Here is a 20120-nt window from a genome sequence, read left to right as displayed (position 1 = left end):
CACTAAGTTGGGTGGCAGTGTGAGCTGCGAGGAGGATGCTATGAGGCTGCAGAGTGACTTGGATAGGTTAGGTGAGTGGGCAAATGCATGGCAGATGAAGTATACTGTGGATAAATGTGTGGTTATTCACTTTGGTGGTAAAAACAGAGAGACAGACTATTATCTGAATGGTGACAGATTTAAGAAGAGGGGAGGTGCAACGAGACCTGGGTGTCATGGTACATCAGTCATTGAATATTGGCATGCAGGTACAGCAGGCGGTTAAGAAAGCAAATGGCATGTTGGCCTTCATAGCGAGGAGATTTGAGTGCAGGGGCAGGGAGGTGTTACTACAGTTGTACAGGGCCTTGGTGAGGCCACACCTGGAGTATTGTGTACAGTTTTGGTCTCCTAACTTGAGGAAGGACATTCTTGCTATTGAGGGAGTGCAGTGAAGGTTCATCAGACTGATTCCCGGGATGGCGGGACTGACCTTTCAAGAAAGACTGGATCAACTGGGCTTGTATTCACTGGAGTTCAGAAGAATGAGAGGGGACCTCATAGAAACGTTTAAAATTCTGACGGGTTTAGACAGGTTAGATGCAGGAAGAATGTTCCCAATGTTGGGGAAGTCCAGAACCAGGGGTCACAGTCTAAGGATAAGGGGTAAGCCATTTAGGACCGAGATGAGGAGAAACTTCTTCACCCAGAGACTGGTGAACCTGTGGAATTCTCTACCACAGAAAGTTGTTGAGGCCAATTCACTAAATATATTCAAAAAGGAGTTAGATGTAGTCCTTTCTACTAGGGGAATCAAGGGGTATGGCGAGAAAGCAGGAATGGGGTACTGAAGTTGCATGTTCAGCCATGAACTCATTGAATGGCGGTGCAGGCTCGAAGGGCCGAATGGCCTACTCCTGCTTCTATTTTCTATGTTTCTATGTTTCTATAACGGCAATGTCCCTTGAGCACAAAGGGACCAACTAAAGGGAACAGACCTTCCTAGCAGTGCTTCAGTTAAAGAGTCCTTTAGCCAATTGGATGTTGCTCCCACTTCCCGATTGCATTGTAGGGAGGCCCTCTTTTTTCAATAGATTTGAGGACTATGTGATTGGCTGGTGATTGGTAAGTAGTTTTTCTTTTTCTTGATCAGTAAGTAACATTTAGCATTGTTGTTGCCAAATTAAGTTTATCTAAGAGTTAAGTCATGGCAGGAGAGCTCAGACACGTGTTATGCTCCGCCTATACTATGTGAGAAGTCAGGGACGCTTCCGGTGTCCCTGACGACTACATGTGTGGGAAGTGTATCTGGCTGCAGCTCCTGACGGATTGCATTGCGGCACTGGAGCTGCGGGTGGATTCACTCTGGAGCACACATGATGCTGAGAATGACGTGAATAGCACATTTAATGAGTTGGTCTTACCGCAGGAAAAGGGTACACAGCCAGATAGGGAATGGATGACCAACAGGAGGAGCAGTGGAAGGAAGGTAGTGCAGGGGTCCCCTGCGGTCATCTCCCTGCAAAATAGATACACCGCTTTGGGTACTGTTGAGGGAGATGACTCACCAGGGGAGGGCAGCAGCAGCCAAGTTCATGGCACCGTGGGTGGCTCTGCTGCACAGGAGGGCAGGAAAAAGAGTGGGAGAGCTATAGTGATAGGGGATTCAATTGTAAGGAGAATAGATAGATGTTTCTGCGGCCACAACCGAGACACCAGGATGGTATGTTGCCTACCTGGCTCAAGGATGTCTCGGAGTGGGTGCAGGGCATTCTGAAAAGGGAGGTTGAACAGCCATTTGTCGTGGTGCATATAGGTACAAACGATATAGGTAAAAAAAGGGATGAGGTCCTACAAGATGAATTTAAGGAGTTTGGAGCTAAATTAAAAAGTCGGACCTCAAAAGTAGTAATCTCAGGATTACTACCAGTGCCACATGCTAGTCAGAGTAGGAATCGTAGGATAGCTCAGATGAATACGTGGCTTGAGGAGTGGTGCAGCAGGGAAGGATTCAAATTCCTGGGACATTGGAACCGGTTCTGGGGGACGTGCGACCAGTACAAACCGGACGGTCTGCACCTGGGCAGGACCGGAACCAATGTCCTAGGGGGAGTGTTTGCTAGTGCTGTTGGGGAGGAGTTAAACTAATACAGCAGGGGGATGGGAACCTATGCAGGGAGACAGAGGGAAGTAGAATGGGGGCAGAAGCAAAAGATAGAATGAAGAAAAGTAAAAGTGGAGGGCAGAGAAACCTAAGTCAAAATGCAAAAAGGGCCACATTACAGCAAAATTCTAAAGGGTAAAAGTGTGTTAGAAAGACAAGCATGAAGGCTCTGTGCCTCAATGCGAGGAGTATTCGGAATAAGGTGGATGAATTAACTGCGCAGATAGCAGTTAACAGGTATGATGTAATTGGCATCACGGAGACATGGCTCCAGGGTGACCAAGGCTGGGAGCTCAACATCCAGGGGTATTCAATATTCAGGAAGGATAGACAGAAAGGAAAAGGAGGTGGGGTGGCATTGCTGGTTAAAGAGGAAATTAATGCAATAGTAAGAAAGGACATTAGTTTGGATGATGTGGAATCGGTATGGGTAGAGCTGCGGAATACCAAGGGGCAGAAAACACTAGTGGGAGTGGTATACAGACCACCAAACAGTAGTAGTGAGGTTGGGGACAGCATCAAACAAGAAATAAGGGATGCATGCAATAAAGGTACAGCACTTATCATGGGTGACTTTAATCTACATATTGATTGGGCTAACTAAACTGGTAGCAATGCGGTGGAGGAGGATTTCCTGGAGTGTATTAGGGATGGTTTTCTGGACCAATATGTCAAGGAACCAACCAGGGAGCTGGCCATCCTAGACTAGGTGATGTGAAATGAGAAAGGGCGAATTATCAATCTTGTTGTGCGAGACCCCTTGGGGAAGAGTGACCATAACATGGTAGAATTCTTTATTAGGATGGAGAGTGACACAGTTAATTCAGCAACGAGGGTTCTGAACTTAAGGAAAGGTAACTTCGATGGTTTGAGGCATGAATTGGCTAGAGTAGACTAGCAAATGATACTTAAAGGGTTGACGGTGGGTGGGCAATGGCAAACATTTCAAGATCACATGGATGAACTTCAGCAATTGTACATCCCTGTCTGGAGTAAAAATAAAACGGGGAAGGTGGCTCAACTGTGGCTGACAAGGGAAATTAAGGATAGTGTTAAATCCAAGGAAGAGGCATATAAATTGGCCAGAAAAAGCAGTAAACCTGAGGACTGGGAGAAATTTAGAATTCAGCAGAAGAGGACAAAGGGTTTCATTAAGAGGGGGAAAATAGAGTACGAGAAGAAGCTTGCCGGGTACATAAAAACTGACTGCAAAATCTTCTACAGATATGTGAAGAGAAAAAGATTAGTGATTACAAACGTAGGTCTCTTGCAGTCGGATTCAGGTGAACTTATAATGGGGAACAAAGAAATGTAGGCCAATTGAACAAATACTTTGGTTCTGTCTTCACGAAGGAAGACCACAAATAACCTTCCGAAAGTACTAGGGAACCGAGGGTCTAGTGAGAAGGAAGAACTGAAGGATATCCTTATTAGGTGGGAAATTGTGTTAGGGAAATTGATGGGATTGAAGGCTGATAAATGCCCGGGGCCTGATAGTCTGCAGCCCAGAGTACTTAAGGAAGTGGCCCTAGAAATAGTGGATGCATTGATGATCATTTTCCAACAGTCTATCGATTCTGGATCAGTTCCTATGCACTGGAGGGGAGCTAATGTAACACCACTTTTTAAAAAGGGAGGGAGAGAGAAAGCGGGTAATTATAGACCAGTTACCCTGACATCAGTAGTGGGGAAAATGTTGGAATCAATTATTAACGATGAAATAGCAGCGCATTTGGAAAGCAGTGACAGAATCGGTCCAAGTCAGCATGATATTATGAAGGGGAATTCATGCTTGACAAATCTTCTAGAATTTTTTGAGGATGTAACTCGTAGAGTGGACAAGGGAGAACCAATGGATGTGGTGTATTTGGACGTTCAAAAGGCTTTTGACAAGGTCCCACACAAGAGATTGGTGTGCAAAATCAAAGCACATGTTTTTGGGGGTAATATACTGACGTGGATAGAGAACTGGTTGGCAGACAGGAAGCAGAGAATCGGGATAAATGGGTCCTTTTCAGAATAGCAGGCAGTGACTCGTGGAGTGCCAAAGGGCTCAGTGCTGGGACCCGGCTCTTTACAATATACATCAATGATTTGGATGAAGGAATTGAGTGTAATATCTCTAAGTTTGCAGATGACACTAAGCTGTGAGGGGGACGCTAAGAAGTTGCAGGGTGACTTAGACAGGTTAGGTGAATGGGCAGATGCAGTATAATGTGGATAAATGTGAGGTTATCCACTTTGGGGGCAAGAACGCAATGACAGAATGTTATCTGAATGGTGGCAGATTAGGAAAAGGGGAAGTGCAATGAAACCTGGGTGTCATGGTTCATCAGTCATTGAAAGTTGGAATACAGGTGCAGCAGGCGGTAAAGAAGGCAAATGGTATGTTGGCCTTCATAGCTAGGAGATTTGAGTGTAGGAGCAGGGAGGTCTTACTGCAGTTGTACAGGGCCTTGATGAGGCCTCACCTGGAATATTGTGTTCAATTTTGGTCTCCTAATCTGAGGAAGGATGTTCTTGCTATTAGAAACATAAATAACATAGAAAATAGGTGCAGGTATATGTCATTCGGCCCTTTGAGCCTGCTCCGCCATTCAATAAGATCATGGCTGATCATTCCCTCAGTACCCCTTTCCTGCTTTCTCTCCATACACCTTGATGTCTTTAGCTGTAAGGGCCATATCTAATTCCCTCTTGAATAAACCAGACTGATTCCCGGGATGGCGGGACTGACATATCAAGAAAGACTGGATCAACTGGGCTTGTATTCACTGGAGTTCAGAAGAATGAGAGGGGATCTCATAGAAACGTTTAAAATTCTGACAGGTTTAGACAGGTTAGATGCAGGAAGAATGTTCCCAATGTTGGGGAAGTCCAGAACCAGGGGTCACAGTCTAAGGATAAGGGGTAAGCCATTTAGGACCGAGATGAGGAGAAACATCTTCACCCAGAGAGTGGTGAACCTGTGGAATTCTCTACCACAGAAAGTTGTTGAGGCCAATTCACTAAATATATTCAAAAAGGAGTTCGATGTAGTCCTTACTACTAGGGGGATCAAGGGGTATGGCGAGAAAGCAGGAATGGGGTACTGAAGTTGCATGTTCAGCCATGAACTCATTGAATGGCGGTGCAGGCTCGAAGGGCCGAATGGCCTACTCCTGCACCTATTTTCTATGTTTCTATGTTTCTATAACTGGCATCAACAACTCTCTGTGGCAGGTAATTCCACAGGTCAACAACTCTCTGAGTGAAGAAGTTTCTCCTCATCTCAATCCTAAATGGCCTACTCCTTATCCTAAGACTATGTCCCCTGGTTCTGGACTTCCCCAACATCGGGAACATTCTTCCCGTATCTAACCTGTCCAATCCTGTCAGAATCTTATACATTTCTATGAGATCCCCTCTCATCCTTCTAAACTCCAGTGAATAAAATCCCAGTTGATCCAATATCTCCTCATATGTCAGTCCAGCCATCCCTGGAATTAGTCTGGTGAACCTTCGCTGCACTCCCTCAATAGCAAGAATGTCCTTCCTCAGATTGGGAGACCAAAACTGAACTCAATACTCCAGGTGAGGCCTCATCAAGACCCTGTACAACTGCAGTAAGACCTCCCTGCTCCTGTACTCAAATCCCCTAGCAATGAAGGCCAACATACCGTTTGCCTTCTTCACCACCTGCTGTACCAGCATGCCAACTTTCAATGACTAATGAACCATGACCCCCAGGTCTTGTTGCACCTCCCCTTTTCCTAATCTGCCTCCATTCAGATAATATTCTGCCTTTGTGTTTTTGCCCCCAAAATGGATAACCTCACATTTATCCACATTATACTGCATCTGCCATGCATTTGCCCACTCACCTAACCTGTCCAAGTCACCCTGCAGCCTCTTAGCGTCCTCCTCACAGCTCACACTGCCACCCAGTTCAGTGTCATCTGCAAACGTGGAGATATTACACTCAATTCCTTCATCTAAATCGTTAATGTATATTGTAAAGAGCTGGGATCCCAGCACTGAGCCCTGCGGCACTCCACTATTCACTGCCTGCCATTCCGAAAAGGACCCGTTTATCCCGACTCTCTGCTTCCTGTCTGTCAACCAGTTCTCTGTCTACATCAGTACATTACCCCCAATACCATGTGCTTTGATTTTGCACATCAATCTCTTGTGCGGGACCTTGTCAAAAGCCTTTTGAAAGTCCAAATACACCACATCCACTGGTTCTCTCTTGTCCACTCTGCTGGTTACATCCTCAAGGGATATTGTGGAATATTGTGTTCAGTTTTGGTCTCCCAATCTGAGGAAGGACGTTCTTGCTGGGAGTGCAGCGAAGGTTCACCAGACTGATTCCCGGGATGTCTGGATTGACATATGAGGAGAGACTGGATCAACTGAGCCTTTATACATTCGAGTTTAAAAGGATGAGAGGGGATCTCATAGAAACATACAAGATTCTGACCGGATGGGACAGGTTCGATGCGGGTAGATTTTTCCTGACGTTGGGAAAGTCCAGAACCAGGGGACAGAGTCTTAGGATAAGGATTAGGCCATTTAGGACTCAGATGTGGAGAAACTTCTTCACTCAGAGAGTTGTTAACCTGTTGAATTCCCTGCCGCAGAAAGTTGTTGATGCCAGTTCATTGGATATATTCAAGAGGGAGTTAGATATGGCCCTTATTGGTAAAGGGATCAAGGGGTATGGAGAGAAAGCAGGAAAGGGGTACTGAGGGAATGATCAGCCATGATCTTATCGAATGGTGGTGCAGGCTCGAAGGGCCGAATGGCCTCCTCCTGCACCTATTTTCTATGTTTCTATGTTTCTAATGAGCTTTGTGCAGATTTAGTACATAGGTTCCATGTGTGCACTGTGCACGCCTGCTGCGTTGAGGCACACTAGAGGCATCATGTGACGTAGGCCTCAGACCTCCATGCCCGATAATCGAAGGACCTGGCACCCAACATGCAAGAGCACAATGGCCACCAGTCATTCTGTTATTTGCCACAATGTATATTCTAAGTACCCAATGTCTAAAACCATTCGTCTATCTGTAAACATTAGTGTTACTTTAGTGTAATAAAAGGGTGTAAATCTGTCTGACTGAACTCTTTCATAATGCACTCAAACGTGCATGTTATGCCTCATCTGTTTGTGAAAAACCTGATCAGTGTTCATGGCTAAAAGGTCAAGTACTTAGTATGATGGATAGGGAGCGCTGTCACATTCCACATCATAAGTCTGTGTATTTTCAATAGCTATGTATGAGGTCCTGGCAGTCACTGTAAATATATTGTGCAGCTGTCAGTTTGCACAAGTTATTCATGCATCACCAGGAAATTGTCATTCTGGAGAAACCAGTTCATTGGGACAAGCTATTCTGCAAATAATGTTTGCTTGTGAAGCACTCCAAAAACCCAATGGGTGTCAGGCGGTCTTCCTACTTCAGCAGGAGACCAGCAGTACCAACTGGAAAATGGCAAGAATCCACTTGTCGTGGGCCACTACTGCTTCCGAGACTGTAAGGGGAAGAACTTCGATGTGCCCCTGATCAGGCGAATGTCATTGGGGGTGGAGGAGGCGTGAGGCTCCATATGCCTTTAAGTCAAATGCAACTTAATTCATAATCCCTACTACAATATTTTGATTCATGCTAACAGTTCCTTGCCACACCCAGAAATTCTGGACTCTGGGATCTTTAACATCCCTCTGAATTACTGCAATAGGCAAATGGTGCCTCAGTTTTAATGCTTCATCTAAAAGATGGCGCCATCAAGATGTAACAATCCTTCAGTACATTGCACATTGTAATATGCTCACAGGTTTGTCCAAAGTTAAAGTCTTGTATACCAAGGTTTGTTTTACGGCAAAAATAGTTGTAGAGTTGTTGTTGGGCACTTGTATAATTTGTGTTTTAGTGCCCTCAAAAAAAAACATAGGGGGCACTTGTTTGAAAGTGTTTGGTGTGTTCCCACATCCCCCCTCCCCCCCACGCCCACCGGGGGCACTTGATTTAATTGTTCACAACAAAATAGTTGTAGAGCTGTTGCCCCAATGGAGTGCACTCTATGTGGGAGTCCTCCCTCTATTTATTGGGGACTTGGCCTGGAGGGTGTTGCACAGAGCAGTCCTGTGCAATAAGTTTTAAAGTTGGTTGAAGGGCTCCCAGGCCACCTGCATTTTCTGTGGTCTGGAAGAGTCCGTGTTCCATGTGTTTACTGAGTGCGCTAGGTTGCAGCACCTCTTCCAATATTTGACAACATAAAAAAATTAAACTTTAGACATTAAATCAAATTAAAATTTGGTTGCCAGGGGTGATGATGCACTCCAGTCCCTCTGGCATTCTCAATTTCTGGTTGCACTTCAGGTCCCACACTCCTGATCTTTGGACACCTTGTGCGGAGGGGAGCGGGTAGTTCCGAAGGTCTCCTCGTAGGACTGCTCCTGGGCATAGCCAAGGGGGCCATCAGCTGGTCCAGGCAGCGGGCGGTCAAGGGCATCGTTCAGCCCGACTGCCAGCCTCTCTTTTGCGGTTACATCCGAGCCAGGGCATCCCTGGAGGTGGTGCACGCGGTGTCCAAACGTACACTCGCGGCCTTCCGCGAGAGGTGGGCGCCAGAGGGACTGGAGTGCATCATCACCCCCGGCAAACAAATTTTAATTTGATTTAATGTCTAAAGTTTAATTTGTTTATGTTGTCGGTTTTAGTGCTCCCCTCCCACCCCTTTTAGCCAGGGGGCACTTGTATAATTTGTGTGTTGGTGCCCTCAAAAAAAAACAAGGGGGCACTTGTTTGAAAGTTTCTGTTTTAGTGCCGCCCCCCTTTAATCAGGGGGCATTTGAGTTAACGATTTATGTTTTACAGATTACAACAAAGTAGTTGTAGAGCTGTTGCCCCCAATGGAGTGCTCTCTACGCGGGAGTCCTCCCTCTATTTATTGGGGACTTGGCCTGGAGGGTGTTGCACGGAGCAGTCCCGTGCAATAAGTTTCTGAATCGGTTCACGGGCTGCCAGGCGGCGTTCAATTTCTGCGGACTTGAGGAGTCCGTGTTCCACGTTTTTATGGAATATTTGAAGGGGTTGCTCCTCAAATTCTGGTTGCACTTCAGTCCCACACTCCTGATCTTTGGGCACCCTGTGCAGAGGGGATCGGGCAGGTCAGAAGGCCACTTCATAGGACTGCTCCTGGGCACGGCCAAGGGTGCCATCAGCCGGTCCAGGCAGCAGGCGGTCGAGGGGGTCGTTCAGCCCGACTGCCTGCCTCTCTTCCGCGGGTACATCATGTCCCTGGAGATGGAGCACGCGGTGTCCACCAGTATGCTCTAGGCCTTCCGCGAGAGGTGGGCACCGGAGGGACTGGAGTGCATCATCACCCCCGGCAACCAAATTTTAATTTGATCCATTGACGTCAAAAGTTTAATTGGTTTATTTTGTCGGTTTTAGTGCCCCCCGTTAATAAGGGGACACTTGATTTATGGTATTTCACTAAAATAGTTGTAGAGCTGTTGCCCCAATGGAGTGCTCACTATGCGGGAGTCATCCCTTTATTTATTGGGGACTTGGCCTGGAGGGTGTTGCATGGAGCAGTCCCGAGCAATTGATTTTTAAGTCGGTTCACAGACTCCCAGGCCACCTGCAATTTCTGTGGTCTGGAGGAGTCCGTGTTTCATGTCTATGTTCAATGTGTGAGGTTGCAGCCACTCTTTCAATATTTCAAGGGGCTGCTCCTCAAATTCTGGTTGCACTTCAGTCCCACGCTCCTGATCTTTGGGCACCTTGTGCGGAGGGGAGCGGGCAGGTCGGAAGGCCTCCTCGTGGGCCTGCTTCTGGGCATGGCCAAGGGAGCCATCAGCCAGTCCAGGCAGCGGGCGGTCGAGGTGGTCGTTCAGCCCGACTGCCTGCCTCTCTTCCGCGGTTACATCCGAGCCAGTGTGTCCCTGGAGATGGAGCATGCGGTGTCCACCGGTACGCTCGCGGCCTTCCGCGAGAGGTGTGTGTCGGAGGGACTGGTGTGCACCATCACCCTTGGCAACCAAATTTTAATTTGATTTAAGTTAAACATCCAAAGTTTAATTGGTTTATTTTGTCGGTTTTAATGCTCACCCGCTGCCCCCCCCCCCTCCCGCCCCCCACTCTTTAAGCAGGGTTTATGTTTTATGTTTTCAACGAAAATAGTTGTAGAGCTGTTGCATTGTGAATGGCTTAGCCAGTCACATGATCTTCACAAGACTCAATAAAACCCAGTCAGTTGGGTCTAGTTCATCCACGATGAGGTATGCAGTTGTGAGTCTAGTGGATGAACGGGTAATGGGTAGTGTGATTGTTAAACCTTTGTTAATAAACCAACTAGTTCTGCAAAATATAAAAACAGATAGCAAGAGTTTCTATAGGTATATAAAAAGGAAAAGGGTGGCTAAAGTAAATTTTGGTCCCTTAAAGGATGGGACTGGGGAATTAGTAATGGGGAACATGGAGATGGCAGAAACTCTGAACAAATATTTTGTATCAGTCTTTACGGCAGAGGACGCTAACAATATTCTGACAGTGGATAGTCTAGGGGCTATAGTGGGGGAGGAACTTAACACAATCACAATCACTAAGGAGGTGGTACTCAGTAAGATAATGGGACTAAAGGCAGATAAATCCCCTGGATCTGATGGCTTGCATCCTAGGGGCTTAAGAGAAATGGCAGCAATGATTGTGGATGCATTGGTTGGCATTTACCAAAATTCCCTGGATTCTGGGGAGATCCCAGCAGATTGGAAAACTGCAAATGTAACACCTCTATTTAAAAAAGGAGGCAAACAAAAAGCAGGAAACTATAGACCATTTAGCCTAACATCTGTGGTTGGGAAAATATTGGAGTCCATTATTAAAGGAGCAGTACATATGGAAAAGCAAAATTTGGTCAGGCAGTGTCAGCATGGATTTATGAAGGGTAAGTCATGTTTGACAAATTTGCTGGAGTTCTTTGAGGATGTAACGAACAGGGTGGATAAAAGAGAACCAGTGGATGTGGTGTATTTGGACTTCCAGAAGGCATTAGACAAGATACCACATAAAAGTTTAATGCACAAGATAAAAGTACCCAGGGTTGGGGTAATATATTAGCATGGATAGAGGATTGGTTAACTAACAGAGAACAGAGAGTTGGGATAAATGGTTCATTCTCTGGTTGGCAACCAGTAACCAGTGGGGTGCCGCAGGGATCAGTTCTGGGACCGCAACTGTTTTCAATCTATATCAACGATGTGGAAGAAGGGACTGAATGTAATATAGCCAAGTTTTCTGATGATACAAAGATGGGAGGAAAAGCAATATGTGAGGAGGACACAAAAAATCTGCAAAAGGACATAGACAGGCTAAGTGAGTGGGCAAAAATTTGGCAGATGGAGTATAATGTTTGAAAGTGTGAGGTCATGCACTTTGGCAGAAAAAAATCAAAGAGCAAATTATTATTTAAATGGAGAAAGATTGCAAAGCGCCGTAGTACAGCAGGACCTGGGGGTACTTGTGCATGAAACACAAAGGATAGTGTTGTGTATGGAGAAAGAGTCAGACTGAACACTGTGAGCTCAAAGTAAAGTGTGACCTTAGTCCTTTGTTGCAGGTCTCCAGAGTGCCTCTCCAACCTGTGAAGCCTCCTTAAATACCTGTGCTCCCAAGAGATTATGGGATGCCTTGGGACTCCAGGGGATGAACACTATGGTGGCTGTTCAGAGTAAATACAACTTTACATGTATAACAACACTCCCCCGCCACCACCCCCCCCAGCCCCTGCAAACTAAATAGTGTAACTATTTACAATGTGAGTCGATCTGGGGCCCTTCTTGCCTTGGTTGATTGTCTCGGTGTGAAAGCTGGTGTTGTTGAATCATTTCTTGGGCCTTTGCTGGGCTGCTGTGCAGCTGGCCTTGCTGGGCTGCCTAGCGTGTTGGGCACTGCTGGGCAGCTGTGGATGATGGGTTCTGCTTCGTGGTCAACTGTGGTGCCGGTTGCCACTGGTGTGTTTGTTGGGTGATTAAATAAGGTAGGATCCAAGGTGGATTGCTCAGGATAGTCCGTGAATCTGAATTTGATTTGGTCCAAGTGTTTCCGGTGAATGAGTCCATTTGAAAGTTTGACCCGAAATACCCTGCTCCCCTCTTTGGCCACGACAGTGCCGGGAAGCCACTTGGGACCTTGTCCATAATTTAATACAAATACAGGATCATTGATTTCAATCTCGCGTGACACATTTGCGCTATCATGTTATGCACTTTGTTGAAGCCGCCTGCGCTCTACCTATTCATGTAGATCAGGGTGAACTAACGAGAGCCTTGTCTTAAGTGCTCTTTTCATGAGCAGTTCAGCAGGTGAGTGAGTGGGGTCTCATGCGGTAGCTAAGCAGGAGTCAGGATAGGCGAGTCTGCAGTGAGCCTTCAGTTACCCTCTTTAAGCCTTGTTGATGGTTTGCACTGCTCTCTCTGCTTGACCATTGGTTGCTGGTTTAAACGGGGCAGATGAGAGATGTTTGATCCCATTACGGGTCATGAATTCTTTGAACTCAGCACTGGTAAAACATGGCTCGTTGTCGCTCACCAGGACATCGGGTAGGCCGTGTGTGGCAAACATGGCCTGCAGGCTTTCAGTAGTGGCAGCAGATGTACACGTTCAATCCACTTGGAGTACAACCACGAGGAACATTTTACCCAAGAACGGGCCTGCATAGTCGACATGTACCCTAGGCCACGGTTTGGAGGGCCAAGACCATAAACTTAGTGGCACCTCCCTGGGTACATTGCTTAACTATGAGCATGTATTACATCTGTGAACGCAGGACTCTAAGTCCGCATTGATACTGGGCCACCACACGTGGGATCTGTCTGGCTATCGCTTTCATCATTATGATGCCTGGGTGGGTACTGTGGAGGTCATTGATGAAGGTGTCTCTGCCCTTCTTGGGGACCACTACTCGATTGCCCCACAGAAGGCAGTCTGCCTGTACAGACATTTCAACTTTGCGCTGCTGGAACGACTTTATCTCTTCCTGCGTTTCCACTGGGACACTGGACCAGCTCCCGTGAAGCACAAAGCTTTTGACTAGAGATAATAAGGGGTCCTGGCGGGTCCTGGCTTGTCCAGGTTTTGATCTGCCGGGTAGTGACGGGTGATTGCTCACTCTCAAATGCTTCCATAACCATGGCTAGACCTGCGGGCTTCGCCATTTCCACCCCCGTGGTGGGCAATGGCATCCTACTGAGAGCATCGGCGCAGTTTTCTGTGTCTAGCCTGTGGTGGATGGCGTAATTGTATGCGGACAACGTCAGCACCCATCTCTGGACGTGGGCCGATGCGTTGGTATTTATCATTTACTCTCACAGAACAGGGATATAAGTGGCTTATGGTCAGTTTCCAATTCGAATTTTAGCCCAAACAGGTTTTGATACATTTTCTTTACCCCATAAACACACGCTAACGTTTCTTTCTCAATCATGCTGTAGGCTCTCTCAGCCTTAGACAGACTCCTGGATGCATAGGCAACCGGTTGCAGTTTCCCAAAATGATTAACTTGTTGCAATACACACCCGGCGCCATGTGACGACGCATCACATGCCAGTACCAAACGCTTCCATGGATCATACAACACAAGCAATTTGTTTGAGCATAACATGTTTCTCATTTTTACAAAGGCATTTTCTTGGCTTTTGCCCCAAACCTATTCGCCCCCTTTTCACAGTAAGACATGTAGTGGTTCTAGCAGTGTGCTGAGACCCGTTAAGAAGTTACCAAAGTAGTTCAGGAGTCCCAGAAATGACCGCAGCTCCGTCACGTTCTGTGTCCTCGGTGTTTTCTCGATTGCTTCTGTCTTCGCGTTGGTGGGCCTGATGCCGTCCGCTGCAATCCTCCTTCCCAGGAACTCCACTTCAGGCACCAGAAAAATGCACTTTGAGTGTTTTAACCTGAGCCCCACGTGGTTGCGTCGACTCAGAGCCTCCTCCAGGTTCTGCAGATGCTTGACTGTGTTCCGACCTGTGACCAAGATGTCGTCCTGGAAGACCACGGTGTGCGGGACCGACGTCAGTAAGCTTTCCATGGTTCCCTGGAATATCGCCGCCGCAGATCGTGTTCCAGACGGGCATCTGTTATAAACAAAAAGACCTTTGTGCGTGTTGATGCAGATGAGGGCCCTCGATGATTCCTCCAGCTCCTGCTTCATGTAAGCTGAAGTTAGATCTAGTTTCATGAACATATTTCCTCCTGCCAGCATTGCAAAGAGGTCGTCAGCCTTTGGTAGTGGGTATTGGTCCTGCAGGGAGAAACGATTGATAGTTACTTTGTAATCACGACAGATTCTGATGGTGCCGTCTCCCTTGAGGACTGGGATGATAGGAATGGCCCACTCGTTGAACTCAATCGGGGAAATGATGCCCTCTCTTTGCAGCCGGTCTAGCTCGATCTCTACCCTTTCTCTCATCATGTACAGTACTTCTCTCGCCTTGTGATAGATGGGTCGCGCCCCCGGAATTAGGTGGATCTGCACTTTTGCTCCTTGGATTTTCCCGATGCCTGGTTTTATCAGCGAAGGAAATTTCTTTAAGACTTGTGTCGTCAGTGGGCGATAGCGCTCGGATGTCGTTCCAGTTCCAGCGTATCTTTCCCACCCAGAGTGGTAGTTTGTGCACCGTTCCATCGTAGGAGACCTTTACGGTAGCAATGCAAATTACAGGTATCAGTTCTTTCATGTAAGTTCTTAGTTTCGTGCGAAGTGGAGTTAAGTCTTGAGGCCTTGTTGCACCACAACCTTTCGAAAGTCTTTTTGCCCATGATGGACTGGCTCGCGCCCGTGTCCAGCTCCATTGACACCGGGAGTCCATTCAGTTCAACATTCAGCATTATTGGGGGACAATTCGTGATGAATGTGTGCATCCCATGTACCTCTACTTCCTCGATCTGAGGCTCTGGTTCGTCATGATCCTCCGTGCATCTGTTCTCCTCTGCAACGTGGTGGTTTGCAGGTTTAACAGGCTTTGCACCTCGCCAGCACACTCGTTGGAGGTGTCCCATTGTTCTACAGCCCTTGCAAACGTATTCTTTGAATCGGCATGAATGGAAACGATGATCACCCCCGCAGCGTCAACAAGGTGTTAATGGCCTTGCATTCATCACCCTTGATGGTGGACTCTGAGACATCTGTGGACGTGTAGCTGCAGGTATATGTGACCTGCCCTGTACGTTACGATTCGAAAACAACATCACTTTGTTCACAGTACTTGTAGCAGCACTTGTGTGCTGAGAGATTTGCTTAATATTGTCACTGGTGGCAATGAACGCCTGGGCTATCGCGATGGCCTTACTCAAGGTTGGGGTCTCTACAGGCAAAGGTTTGCGAAGTATGGTTTTGTGGCCAATGCCACGTATGAAAAAGTCTCTGAGCATATGCTCCAAATGTCCTTCAAATTCACAATGTCCTGCAGGGCGTCTTAGCTCGGCGACATAACTCACCACTTCTTGGCCTTGTGACCTTTTGTAGGTGTAGAACCGGTACTTTGCCATCAGAATACTTTCCTTCGGGTTCAAATGCTCTCGGACCAGTGTGCACAAATCGTCGTATGATTTCTTCGTGGGTTTCGCTGTAGTGCGCAGATTCTTCATGAGGCTATACGTTAGTGCCCCACGTTTGGCAGCGCTCTCTTCCCCATCTAGCTTGTTGGCCATGAAGTATTGGTCGAGTCACTCCACAAAAGTTTCCCAATCATCTCCCTCCGAGAATTTCTCCAGGATGCCCTCTGTTCTCTGCAACTTTGGGTTCGCTATCTGTATCTCATCGCCAGTTGTTGTGTATGGAGAAAGAGTCAGACTGAACATTTTGAGCTCAAAGTAAAGTTGGACCGTAGTCTTTTATTGCAGGTCTCCAGAGTGCCTCTCCAACCTGTGAAACCTCCTTAAATACCTGAACTCCCAAGGGATTGTGGGATCCCTTGGGACTCCAGGGGATGAGCCCTCTGGTGGCTGTACAGAGTAAATAAAAGTTTGCATATATAACAGAGAGTATGCAGGTATAGCAAGTGATCAGGAAGGCCAATGGTATCTTGGCCTTTATTGCAAAGGGGATGGAATATAAAAGCAGGAAGTCTAGCTACAGCTATAGTGCTGTTGGGGAGGGGTTAAACTAATATAGCAGGGGGATGGGAACCTATGCAGGGAGACAGAGGGAAGTAAAATAGGGGCAGAAGCAAAAGATAGAAAGAAGAAAAGTAAAAGTGGAGGGCAGAGAAACCCAAGGCAAAAATCAAAAACGGCCACATTGCAGCAAAATTTTAAAAGGGCAAAGTGTTTTAAAAAGACAAGCCTGAAGGCTCTGTGCCTCAATGCGAGGAATATTCATAATAAGGTGGACGAATTAACTGCACAGGCAGCAATTAATGAATAGGATATAATTGGCATCACAGAGACATGGCTCCAGGGTGACCAAGGCTGGGAACTCAACATGCAGGGGTATTCAATATTCAGGAAGGATAGATAGAAAGGAAAATGAGGTGGGGTAGCGTTGCTGGTTAAAGAGGAAATGAACGCAATAGTAAGGAAGGACATTAGCTTGGATGATGTGGAATCTGTATGGGTGGAGCTGCGGAATTCTAAAGGGCAGAAAATGCTAATGGGAGTTATGTACAGACCACCAAACAGTAGTAGTGAGGTTGTGGACAGTGTGATATCTTCACACAGCACAGCAAACACAGCTCCTAACATGGCAGGCAGCTCTCTCGGAAGCCTCCGGAATCTGCCTGGTTCTGTTTATTATTAACCCTGCAGTTGCAGTGAACAATACGTCCACATCCACAGTGTGGAGCTACAAACATTACAAGCTTACAGACATTACATTTCTCCCTCCTTAATGAAGAAGTTTTTATAACAAACATCATATATAACTTTCATGTTTATACATAACACAGGATATAATTTTTTTTTTCATATTTACAAATTTATCTTTACCACTTGTTTTCTGTTTCGAAGAGGATACCTTTGCTCTCGAACAGAACCTTCCAAACATGGTGTTGAATCTAAACTCATTCGAGGCTCATCCTGAGGAACGTTTTCCTCCACGGAATTTCCTTGATTTTCATTTGAACTCACTCTGACTTCAGGCTCTTTGTTTCCCTGACTCGGACTCAGACTTTCATTCTGATTCTTTCCTGGATTTGTTTCCAGTACATTGGATTTAGGATTTGATACTGGTATATCAAAACTGTCTGATGAATCAGAAATAATTGAATCATTCCCACCTTCAATTCCTTCCATGTCTGTAGGTAAAATATGATTAATATGAACAAACTTAACCTGTCCATTATCAAACATCTTTACCAAATATGTGCGAGGACCACATATCTTCACCACTCTTCCTGGTAACCACTTTAAACATTTATGGTGATGGTTCATCACTCTCACCTTCTGGTTTAATTTCACACTTCTCTCTTTTACTCTACCTCTATCATGATTCTCTTTCTGTCTTAATTGTGTCTCTTTTACAGACTGTGCCAAATTAGGTTTTAACAACGAGAATCTGGTTCGTGGCTGTTGTTTGAGAAACAACTCTGCTGATGTTCTACCAGTAATTGTATGAGGAGTATTTCGATATGCAATCAAAAAAATTAGCCAATTAGTGATCCAATGACAACTGTCGTTTCCTTGGATTTGGATTTAACATTTGTTTTATGAGGGCACGTTTTACAATTTTTAAAGTGCGCTCTGCTGCACCATTCGAAGCAGGATGGTATGGTGGAACCTTGGTATGTTTCACACCATTTTTTCTCATGAATTGTGCAAATTCTTCTGAATGAAATTGTGGTCCATTATCCGAAACAATTTCTTCAGGGAGGCCAAATGAAGAAAATAATTTTCGTAAAATGCCCAATGTTTTACTTGTTGTTATTTTCCACATTGGAAACACCTCAACCCACTTCGAATGGCTATCAATCACAATGAACAATTGTTGTCCTTCTAACTCAGCAAAATCAATATGTAGCCTTTGCCACACCCTGGGAGGCCATTTCCATGGCTGTAATGGTACTGATGGTGGTTGTTTGCTTACCGATTGACATGTCGTACATTGACTCACGATGTACACTATATCTTTATCAAGACCTGGCTACCATAAATAACTGCGGCAAAACTCTTGGTCAAGCACATTCCCAGGTGCTGGTCATGGAGGTCTCCAAATAATTTGGACCTGAATTTATTTGATATAACCACTCTTGCACCCCACATGATACAATCTTTATCGGCTGATAATTCATTCCTACGAATGAAGAATGGATGTGTATCTTTGTCTGTTACCTGGTTTGGCCATCCATTTGCAATATACTCATACACCTTTGACATCACTGGGTCACGTTTGGTTGCTCTACCAATCTCTTCAGCTGTGACTGGCAGTTCATCAATGTATGAAAAATAAAACACTTCTTCCCTATCGGATGTAACTTGTGATGGGGAAGGCAATCTAGACATTGCATCAGCATTACTGTGATCAGCTGATCATCTGTATTCAATATCATATGTATATGCTGACAAAATCAAAGCCCATCTCTGCATTCGGGCTGCAGCTAATGTTGGAACTGGGGTCTTTGGATGGAGGATTGCTGTTAGAGGCTTATGGTCCGTAACGATGGTAAACTTACGACCATGCATGTATTTGTGAAACTTCTTGACCCCAAAAATGAATGCCAAAGCTTCCCTTTCAATTTGCACATAATTACTCTCACTGGCACTGAGTGCGTGAAGCAAAAGCAATTGGTCTCTCCACCCCACTACTTAATACATGAGAGATCACTGCCCCAACTCCATACAGAGAGGCATCACATGCTAGCTTAATCTCCTTAGATATGTCATAGTGAATTAACATGGTGCTCTCTACCAATTTGCTTTTACACTCCTTGAGTGCTGTATCGCTTTCTTTTGACCACTTCCAATGGACCTGTTTTTTTCAAAAGTTCATTCAGTGGATGTAATACTGTAGCCAGATTTGGTGGGAAATTCCCATAATAGTTCAAAAGGCCCAAGAATGAACGAAGTTCAGTGACATTCCTGGGAGTGGGTGCATTTCTAATTGCATCCAATTTTTCCATGGTTGGATGTAAACCATCTTTGTCTAATCTGTACCCTAAGTACTCCACTGAGTTTTTAAATAACTCACACTTACAAGCAGACACTCGTACGGTATGCTTCTCTAGCCGTTTGAGGACTTCATTCAATATGTTATTATGAATTTCCCGATTTGGTGCTGAAATTAGTATGTCATCCAAATAACATACTTCCCCTTCAATACCTTGCAAAATCTGGTTCATCACCCCATGGAATATGGCAGGGGCGTATTAAATTAATACGGTAGCCTATTAAATTGATATAGGCCGAGATGAGTATTTATAGTCAAACATGACTTGGACTCCTCATCTCGTTCAAGCTGTAAGTAGACATTCATAAGATCCAGTTTTGAGAAGATCTGACCACCTGTCAGTGTTGTGAACAAATCTTCTATATTCGGCAATGTATTAGGGACATTACCCTCTAGAACCTGGTTTACGGTTACTTTATAATCACCACACAATCTTACCTTACCATCGGACTTAGGTACAACAACAATGGGTGTAGCCCAATTACATCGATCTATCTTACAAATAATGTTCTCAGTCTCTAGTCTTTTGAGTTCTTGCTCAACTTTCTCCTTGAGTGCATATGGTACGGAACATGGCTTGTAGTAAACCGATCTAGCGTCCTTCTGTACCCTGACACTCGCCTTGAAGCCTTGATCGGATTGCCCATTTCGCAGAACACCTTCGGATACTTCTTGATAACCTCATCCGTTGATGAAAATCTCGCTTCCATGCAGAAAATCTTACTCCAATCCAGTTTCAGTGAGCTCAACCAATTTCTTCCTAGTAAGGCAAGCTTGTCTCCTTTCACTACTATTAGAGGCAAGTTCTGAAATTGATCTTTATATTTCA

Source organism: Pristiophorus japonicus, chromosome 11 (genome assembly GCF_044704955.1).
Source record: "Pristiophorus japonicus isolate sPriJap1 chromosome 11, sPriJap1.hap1, whole genome shotgun sequence".
NCBI classification, from domain to species: domain Eukaryota; kingdom Metazoa; phylum Chordata; class Chondrichthyes; family Pristiophoridae; genus Pristiophorus; species Pristiophorus japonicus.
Note: the sequence above shows the minus strand (reverse complement) of the source record.